This window comes from Lepidothrix coronata, unplaced genomic scaffold (assembly GCF_001604755.1).
Source record: "Lepidothrix coronata isolate B3197 unplaced genomic scaffold, Lepidothrix_coronata-1.0 Scaffold259, whole genome shotgun sequence".
Taxonomy (NCBI): Eukaryota; Metazoa; Chordata; class Aves; order Passeriformes; family Pipridae; genus Lepidothrix; species Lepidothrix coronata.
The window spans coordinates 66667-76775 of record NW_016690439.1 but is presented as its reverse complement, the minus strand read 5'-3'; positions in this window follow the sequence as shown (position 1 = coordinate 76775).

Sequence of the window (10109 nt, the reverse complement as noted above, 5' to 3'; positions counted from 1 at the left end):
TTGCTTCCCAAACATTTTGTTGGCTCACTGTGCCTTCCTCTCCTGAGCTGGAAGCTGGACCTGCAGCCTCGGCACAGGCAGCATTCTGGCACTCAGAGCAGTGGGAGGTGTGCAAAAGGCTCTGGCACCTGAGGAACACAGTTACCATTGATCAGGAGGAAGCAGAGCTGTGTGCTTTGAGTTTAGCTTTTCATGCTGGTATCTGTTGAATCCATTAACTCTGCAGTGCAGCTCAGGGTGCTTTAAAATTTCAATGGAATTGACTGAAACACAAAACTTAACTACAGATGAGTGTTATTTACCTCCAGTTCTCCCTATAATTCTTATTCTGGAGCTAAAACAGCAGCAGTAATTTTTCTCACCTCCTCTGGACAATGGTATTCTATGTTAAAACTTAGCTTGGCTGTGTGTCTGCATTGCCCTGAAGAAAGGCAGGATCCACCTGCACACAGGCCAGGGCGAGCAATGAGAAGGAGCCAGGTGAGGAGAGGTGGGATTGCAGTTTGCGTGATGGCCACACCAGCCTGTGGCAGGGCAAAGAGGTGCTTGGGCTGTGTCTGAAGGGGCTGGTATTAACAGGGCTTTGCTTTTGGCCACAACATTGTACCATGTGTTTCTCACACAAAATTTCAAATGGTTTCTGATGATGGATGTCTTCCTTCCATAGAGGCACTTATAGAAAGGTTCTCCTCTGGCTACTACTCATGTAGTACTATTTTCATGGGACCTGTAGGAGTTTAACTGTCCTCGAGGCTCTCTCTTGTTTTCCCCACCAGCAAATTAAGTTGGTTGGACTGAGTCTGGAACATGCAGAAGTTGTTATGGTACGGGAGCGATGGGGAGGTATGTGGAGAGGGTTATCTCTGGGAAGGCTTGTTTCTAGAGGAAATCAGGCCTATTTCCCTTTTTTTCTGGTGCTTTACGATATCTAAAGATTGGAAATATAGATTTTTCCAAAGAATAGGGGCTGAGCCTTGGTAGACAATTTTCCCCATCCCACCTGTCATGCTGCAGTGAAATTCAATTGCTGAACACTGGGCACTGCTGGGACTGGTGATGGAAGAAAACTGTGCTGTCCTAATATGAAAATAGTGTAAAAATCAATTCTTCCTCTTTTTCAATAGTATCATCCATACATCTAATGGAGCTCAGGCAGAGTGCAGAGTCACGTGTACCATTGGCAGCCTGATCTTTCCTACTGCATTTAAAGATGTCTCAGCCAGTGAACTGGTGCCCACATAATGAGGAGCTTTTCTTTTCCCTTCTGCATGCTCTCCTTTGGGCTCATGTTACTAAAAAATTACCGATTGTGCAGAATATGGAACAGTGGATGCCTAACTGAATTAACAGAGATAGCACATCGTGCAATCAGTATTTTTTCTTCCCATCTCTAGAGACAGAAATAAGCAGAAGTCCACAAGGGACAAGATACTGTAGCTACAAAACTGGTGCTGGACTTTACCAAGACACCTTAAATGTTTTCTGCTCTGATTGCAAGTGTAATATGATTACTTCTTAGTGCTTGCATCAGTTGTCTTTACTGTATGCATCAGACAGGATATTTACAATTTGTTTCAATCACCATATTTTGTAAGGTTAGAAGGAAAAAAATTCATAAATGATGTTTGAGGAGACTATAAAGTTTAAGCTACTTTTAATGACTCTAATTTCTGGTGACAGGCCTCAGGCATTGTTGGCTTCAGCAGAAACTAAGTGCTACCTGCATTGAAGTTTGAGTGCTAGAGTTGCTCTTTAACCATTAATTAAAGTGTTCTGTTAAGATACTGAAATCATAATAGATACTCTGCATTGGTATAATTAATTATCAGATTTAGCTAAGTGAAATTGTGGCTTCATGAGAGTAAAAAAATGTTATTACTAGCTTGATGTTACATCTCTGTATCACAGCCTTAATGCCTGGATACAGAAAGTTATTACCAAATCCAGTTATGTATAAGTAAGTTACGTGCCTGAAATATTAATGCCCGCCACTGCATTTTGATAATCAAAGATATATATTATTTTTAGAAACTAAGAAAGGCATATGCAGTCAATTCTGGGACTGGTTTATATATATATTTTTTTAAAATATGTACACTAATGTTAAGCAAACTATGTTTCTTTTAATTTTATAAATTTTTATATCCTTTTTTACTCTATCAAACTATATTAGTCCTGTTGTGCGCCTGAATAGATAAAATGTCAGTTGCCCCTTCTTAAAAGGGCTGGGCTTCTTTTTTGTGGTTTTAGCAGCACTTATTAATGCCATTCAAAGGCATCCGTTCTAAAGGAGGAGAAATTTCCAATAGCCAGTTCAGCACCAGAGTTGTCTGTAACGAGAATCATCATAAATACAATAGCCAACAGCAAAGCATTTCTGTAGTGCCATTTTACTGTTGTGGAATAAAATAGAGAATAGTGATCTATACATAAGACATCAGCATATCCATTCTAGAAGGCAGGTTGTGGAAGCTGGATTTAAGAGCAAATCTATTCCTGTCAGAAGAAGAGTGCTAATAAGCATTAAGAAAATTAGTGTGATCACAATTAAGCTGACCAAAAGAAAAAGAAATTATTAACAGAAACATCTCTGAGTTTTATTGAATTTATTTATCAGTTCTGGCAAATGTGCACTTGCTAACTGGTTTATCTGGTGTGCAGGGTGGTTGGAGAAGGGGTGCAGTATGCTCCTGCCCCAAACAGCTTCACACTCAGTTCAGGGGGCTCACGCACAGATCATGGGGCTTACAGGTAGCATCAGGACAAGGAGTCTCACTAGTCTTCTTTTAAATACTTTTCTCTATGAAGATTTTAGAGAAGGGAGCATGAATTATTGTGCAAACCATAGAAAGGCATTGTGCAGGCAGGGAAATCTTTAGTTCCCACTGTGTTAGTTATTTCTGTGCTACACTGAGGGCAGATTTGAAATGTAATGTGGGAATTTTAACAGAAAGCCAGCTAAGAGCAAGAAAGTGGCAGTTGCAGTATCAAGGGCTTGCATACCACATTGACCCTAATCTGTAAAAAAATGAATCCCCACTAGCTTGGTTGACACAAAGATCCTTTTCCTCTTACGCCAGCTGTGGTAGCTCTTAGGGCTGAGTGCAATATCATCCTGCAGAGCCCATTTTTCCTCTAAACCTTGAATACAGAAAGCAGCAAATGCACCTTCAGGATAGTATTCTGCAGTCCATGCAGGATGCACCTGTACATCCTCTATTCCTTCCTGTTTCTGTCTGGGGGAATGCCTGTCCTCTGCCAGCTCCTCATGGGAGCGCCCCTTGTCCAGAGCTGGCCCAGAGCTTGACGGCTCAGTGCATCGCCCTGCCCTTGGACAGGAGGATGGAGGAGTGACCTGTTAGCATCCTTGGGCCAGACAAGTGAAAGGAAGCAGGACTGATTTATTCTGCTGCTCAAGTTAAAAATAGCCAGGACACCAGCCAGATCTCAAGTCTACAAGAATGTTAAATGTGTGGACCTCGTAGGTGAGTTCATAGCAGAGACCTAAATGACCACACATAGCTTTCAATATAGGATATTTTCATAGGAAAGCCAGAACATAGAAAGCTAGTGATGTATATGCATGGATTACATAAATCTTCTGGGCATTTCTGCCCTACGATATCAGCTGTAATCATTAAAGTTACAGCTTAATTATCTGCTTAGGCACAGGTACAAAATAATAATCCTGTCTCGCTTATCAAAACTGAGATGACGGCTGATGGCAGCTGTGTGATTCTCTCTGCCCCATCCACGAATTTCATTAACTCTATCAATGTGACAACTACCGAGTCCTGCTATTGACAGGAACTCCATGGTAAATTTGCTAAATTCCTTGACTTGAGCTACTCCTCAGTTTGTTACAATGTAAAGATATTTTAATGAATCCCAGGGCCCAAATGATCTCTGCCATAAATACTATTCCATAACTTTTCAGTCCTGTACAATACATAGAAATTAGTAATTTAGTTCTTGAAAGGAGCAGAGAATGGATGGAGTTCACATCCCCAGAGAAGCATGCTTCAGTGTTCATCATGATACAGTTATTTATCAGTGACAATACTGGAAGCAGTGTTTAAATTCAGCACCTCTGCCATTTCTGAGAAAAGCATTGCTGGGAGAACTGTCACCTGATTGGTACTAAGTTATTTGTTACATCTTTTTATAATTCTTAATATCAGTTCAGCCCTTTTCCACACCAGTCTAAAAAAAAAAAAACAAACCTATTCTTTAATCAGTATGTAGTCTTCACAGAGACCTCACCCAATAATACATGCATATTTGGCTGTTGTTGATTTGAAAGGAGTTACATTTACATAGCAGTGAAGATTAGGAAGATTAGATGTCTTCATTATATCCTATATTTTTGTTATTTTTATACTCCTAGTGATGGGCAGGAAAAACTCAGCTTGCTTTCTCAGTAAGATCTGATCTTTGGTGTCTGTTAATAGGATTTTAATGAAAGACTGCAGACCTGCTTGAGACTGCAAGTCTCAGAGTGGGGGGAAGCAAGAAAGGTGTTTGTTGTCACAGCCACTGCCATACAGAAGCAGGGGTGGGTGGGTTGGCTTCGGGTCTTGGCCTGTTTCATATACTCAGTCACTCCATCTGTGAGGCCAAAGGGGGATGGGTGAAGAAGAAGGATTATTTCTTATAATCCCCTTGGCAGATGGTATCAGAGGGTAATTAGAGGAGTCTAAACTTTGTGATGGTTGTTCCTCTCTCACTGCCTCTCTCCACAGGGGGGAGGCTGCAGAAATCAATGCTACACATACCAATCCTTTCCAGAGCTAACTCCCTGTCTCCCACACCAGTGCCTGTATTGCAAAAGCCTGCTGTGGCCAGGGGAGAGAGCTGGAATACTAGGTGAGCTCAAGAAATTTGTATTTTTGGCCAGTAGTTATGGTAATGCGACTCCGACTAATGAAAATTACAATTTGACACACTACACATGCTGACAGAAATGACTGTGCAATATTAATAAATGCTAATAAATACTTTTATTGCGATCGACTCTCTAACAGTCAAGGCAGGCTCTCTGGAGATGAGTTTAGGGATATCAAATATTGATCTGAATTCTTCATTACTTCTTTGGTGGCTTTGGTACTTTATATCTATTATCAACTCTTAATTTTATTTAACCTCTTTTTGCAGCTTTGAAAGATGTAGTCTTGGTTTTGTCAAGTGTGACCAATTAATTTTCAATTCCTTTTAAAGCATTTATTGGACTGCAGTGTATTGCTTTAATTCAGATAGATTATTGCATGACACCTTTTTGAATGACATATACATGGCTAATGGATTATTTCAGATAAATGCAGATTGTAAATGGAGTAGCACCACTGACAGTCTTTTGAGCAAACCCATGGCTGTGAACGATGAGTTACTACTCTATTTTAAGATTAAGAGCAAGTTTTCACTTGATAGAGTAGGATACCAGCAGGATAAGGACATAGGACACAAGGAGGGTAAGGGCAGGCTCACAGTATGTAAAGCAAAAAGAATCAGTATGATTCTGGGAACAGGACTTTTTCAGAAAGAATGAATGTATTATCCTTGAAATTATTGTTTTGATAGACTCCCTGTGGCCCACTGAAGATGTGTTTGGGTTTGCATCCATACTGTGGAATCAGGTAGATATCCATCAGGCCAGTTAAACATGTTACCTGTAGTTGTCTTTCTAGGTGCCAAAGACCATCAACTTTTAATATCGTTGATTGACAAGGAGCATTTGATATGTTCTTGCATGGACTGGGCCGAGAAATGGAACACCCATAACATTTAACATAGTAGCTTGACATTTAAATGTCAGTTAAAAGTCTTTTCTTGAGCTGGTACACATTCCAGGGGAATGTGTGTCTCATTATTGGAATGGCCTCACAAATAGTTAGATAATGTGATTGTGATTCCAGGTCCTTGCCACAGTTTTGCTCTACAAAGAGAGAATTTAAAATTAATTGTTCCCAGGACCTCCATAACTTACAGAGTCAGTAATGACTGGTAGAGCAGCCACTGTGTGTGTAGGCAGATGGGGACAAGCACTGGGAAAATTTGACTGACTGTGCTGGAGAACTATGACACTCTTATGAGATACTGCCAGGAATAATTATGAAAATGATTTTCCAATTGATTTTCCAAACAGTTAAATTGCTTCTGAGCAAAAATCTGCTTGGAAATAGTAAAGGACCACAGCAGTTTATGCTGTGACCATAGGATGAACCTCCTTAGTGACCACAGACCGTAAACATCCTGTATGTTGGTGGGTCTGTTTTACCTCTGGAAGGTTATTCCTGAGGCAAACATGGGGCAGAATGGAAATGGCAGAGGATAGTCACTTGGAGCAGCTTGCAGAGCTTCTCTACTCCCTAGAGCTTGAGCACAGGAGGCTGCACTGCAGTGGATCCTCGGCAGGGCTGGGCATCTCCTTTATCGGGCAGTACCTAGCTCCGGGGTGGCTTGGGGCAGTTGTCTGTCACGCAGAGAGGCAATACTCCTTATTTCTCTTTCTCTTTCGCAGCAAAACAGTTTCAGCTCTGCTGCAGGGGAATGGCAATAGAGCCAAGAGCAAAATTTACCCTGCTTGTTTTCCAGCCAGCAGCATTCTCATTAATTTTTGATGATTACAAACTACCCTATTCATGAGGCTTTGGAATAATCCATAATGTATGCACATTTGGCAGGGAACAAGTGATGTCATCTATCTTCTTGAAGTCTGAGATTATAGTGTGAGATGCAGTAGTGACAGTTTGAAATCCTTTATAAATTAGTTAAATTGCTTTGTAACATCTAAAAAGAATAGGATGAACTGGAACAAAACTGTTTCTTTTTGAGGTAATAAATAAAGTAATAATATGACTGTTAATTTTATTGATTGAGGTTTGGAAACAAATTTAGGAAGGAAAAATTGAACATAGGTATGAATTCTTCTTTCTAACGGTTTGTGCTGGTTTAAAAGTTAACTAGCAGGGGAAATGAACTCAACTCAAAAGAGAGATTATAAGTCAGAATAACAATTTAATAAAATAATACAAGAAGTACAATTATACAGACAAACAGTTAGTCTTAACCCACAAAACCCAAATGTATAACCCAGCACCCTGGGGCATTAACAAAGTGGTGTTCCTTGGGCCCCCCCCTGAGTCCAAAGTAAAGGGAGAGGGGGAAAAAAACCTGCTGGTGGGAGAGCTGTTGCAGTCTGGTCGAAAGTGGTGATTGCAGTCCAGTTGAGGGTGGTGGTCTCAGTCTGGTTGAGAGCGATGAGCTGCAGTCTTCCTCTGGATCCCACGAGTGGTAAAAAGGTTCCAAAACTCCAAGTTTATATATTCTCCAGTTCAGGCAGGAATGCTCAGTCCTTCCCTCAGAGCGGGGAATTCCATAAAAGGGTGTGAGGACAGGAGCATCTTCCTATCTTGCAGGCTTCTTAACGCCTAGTTTATAGCCTGAGGAGTCAGGCTACTCTGGGCAGAGGGTGTAAATGCTCTGTTGATAACAGTTTCTGGGAAATGGCATGGAAGGCTATAGAATACACAGTTTTGGGTTACACCCATCCAGTGATGAATTGGTCCCAGCTGTTCTAACTAGGACGCAGTTGTTTTATCTCAGGAGGATCTTGGATTCCCTTTCTATAGGAAAGCAGTTGGGTTGTGTTGAGAAGTCTGATATAAAATGCAAACTAAAGCAGGCAAACTAAGGAAATTTATCCAGAACTTTCCAAACCTACTTTGATTGAAGTTCACTTTGAGTGAACTACTTTCATAATATCAGATTGTCCAGCTGTACCTTTAGGGAGAGAACAGACCTGTTCCTGTTTTGGAATAACAGGGCTGCTGGATCTTGTACACTGATGTTTACAGTCAGTAACAGTTTATAGTCCCCTACCGTTGGGCAGGGATTGCTTTTTACTGGGGCACAATGAAGAGTTCACTGAAAATTAATTAATGTTAAGAGTACATTTCTAATGGTTGATTCTTTCTGCTTGCTGAAAGGGACCCTCAAGAAATAGAAGCGATGGTTCCTTAAAGTTTCAGTCTATCCAGCCCTGAATGCCCGCTAGCACATAACTAAGAATCAATCTCATCCTGATACTAAAATACCTCTAAAAAAGCCCAAATTTATTTGTGTCTTGCAGGGGCAAATGTCATCTCTGCTTGTTTAAAACTCTTTCTGTAAGGAAATATGTGCCACACCATTGGCTGGCAAGTTAGAAGTGTTGGTGACCAGGGACGGAGATGCTCCCATCATTTTTACAGCATAAGCACACTGCACTACACTCCCACTCACAGATAGATTCCTAACAAGTCAAGGAAATTAGGAAAAAAACTCGATCTCTTTGAGACCACAACCACTGAGATTTCAAAGTACATGCCTTGCCTCACTCATGCTGCTCTTCTGTCTTTTTTGTTACCTCTTCTACTGAGTTAACGTGCCAAGAATATGATAGCAAAGGATGAAGCAGTTGGGTTCTTTTCAAGCTGTGTCAATTATTAACTTTTCTCTGTTTATCAAGGAAAGAAATCCACTATCTTATTGTTTTGGGTTTTGGAGGGGTTTATTTTGGTTTTGTTCCCTTAAGCTTTTTCAGTGCCATGTCCAAACAGAATTTGCCGTTTCATATTGGATTCTAAGTCATGTTTGGATTCTAAGAAGGTGAAGGGGATCTCTCCTTTCATTTGCAAATCCTTCCTTGTGTAGGACAGTACTATCTCAATGTTAAACCAAGATCTACTGAAAAAAATTGCCCAAAAAGAGAAGCTGTTGACAAGGGAGAAGGAAAGGACAACCGGGAGCAATCTGAATGTTTGAGCTCAGGTCTGGAAAGTAAGAGCTTGAATTTCTCTCTGTGTTTTATTTATTTACTGTTTATTCCATCCATGCAGTAGTTTTTAACACGTGCCACATTTGTTGAAGCGTGTTTTCACTGACAGTGCGAGTACATCATGTACCTTTCTTTTCCCATATTATATGTTGCGTAAGCACTGTTGAAATACAGTATTTACTCTGGTGCCATCTATGCTAAATGGAAATGTAAATCTCTGTCCTAATAGGACAAGGGGGCACGGGCTTAAGCTCCACCAGGGGAAATTTAAGTTGGATATCAGGAGAAAATACTTTACAGAGAGAGTCATCAGGCATTGGAATGGGCTGCCCAGAGAGGTGGTGGCTTCACCATCCCTGGAGATTTTTAAACGCAGATTGGACGTGGCACTGAGTGCCATGATCTAGTAAATGGACTGGATTTGGACCAAGGGTTGGACTCGATGATCTCGGAGGTCTTTTCCAACCCAATTGATTCTATGATTCTATGATTCTATGATAAAGGCAATTCAGAGGAACTCTGAGCACTGAATACTTTTTAGTCATCTTCTTTTACCATTCACAAAAATATTTAGCAACAGCTGTATGTGGTTTTAATTTGGTAATATCTACTGCTGTGCGGGAAGGGGTCAGGGTGAAGTATTTAGAAATACAGGAATGACTGTTTGAAAAGAGAGCAAAGAGGTTTTAACATTCAAATTAATTTCATATTGGGATGAAATTGAGAAATTCTGTGCAATGGTTGGATTTATAAAATGCAGAACAGGCCTATAGGCAGAGCCTGCAGCTGCACTGAGGAAGATGGGTATGAATCTGGTTCTGCTAAACCAGACTTACCCCAGGATTTGTCCTGTTGTCACCTAGACCCTGGCTAAGGCTCCAGGTCAGCCAGCAAGCCAGTGAGCAGTATCTTAAAGGTGTAATTGAGGAGCAGACCTACTAATACCAATCCAGGAGTTAATCCATCTGTACTCCAATTCATGGGAGTAAAACAAGGAGAAAGAAAGAATTTTGCTGCAAACATCCTGCAGTATTAGTGGACTTCAGAGCAATACACAGAATTTGCATCTCTGGGCCATGACTGAATTAACCTTGGTTCTGAGCCCATTCCTTCTCATAAAGATATCTTCTTTTTCATATTTCTCTACTGAAGCTGGAGGTACAATCTCTTCTACTGAATTTAGCTCAAAAGCAGTCAAAATACCAGGTGCTTCCAAAGTAGATGTTATCAAAACCAAGACTTTTGCCTCTGTGCCTTCTGGCTCTACCCATCCTTGCAGGTGCAGAAGGAGGCC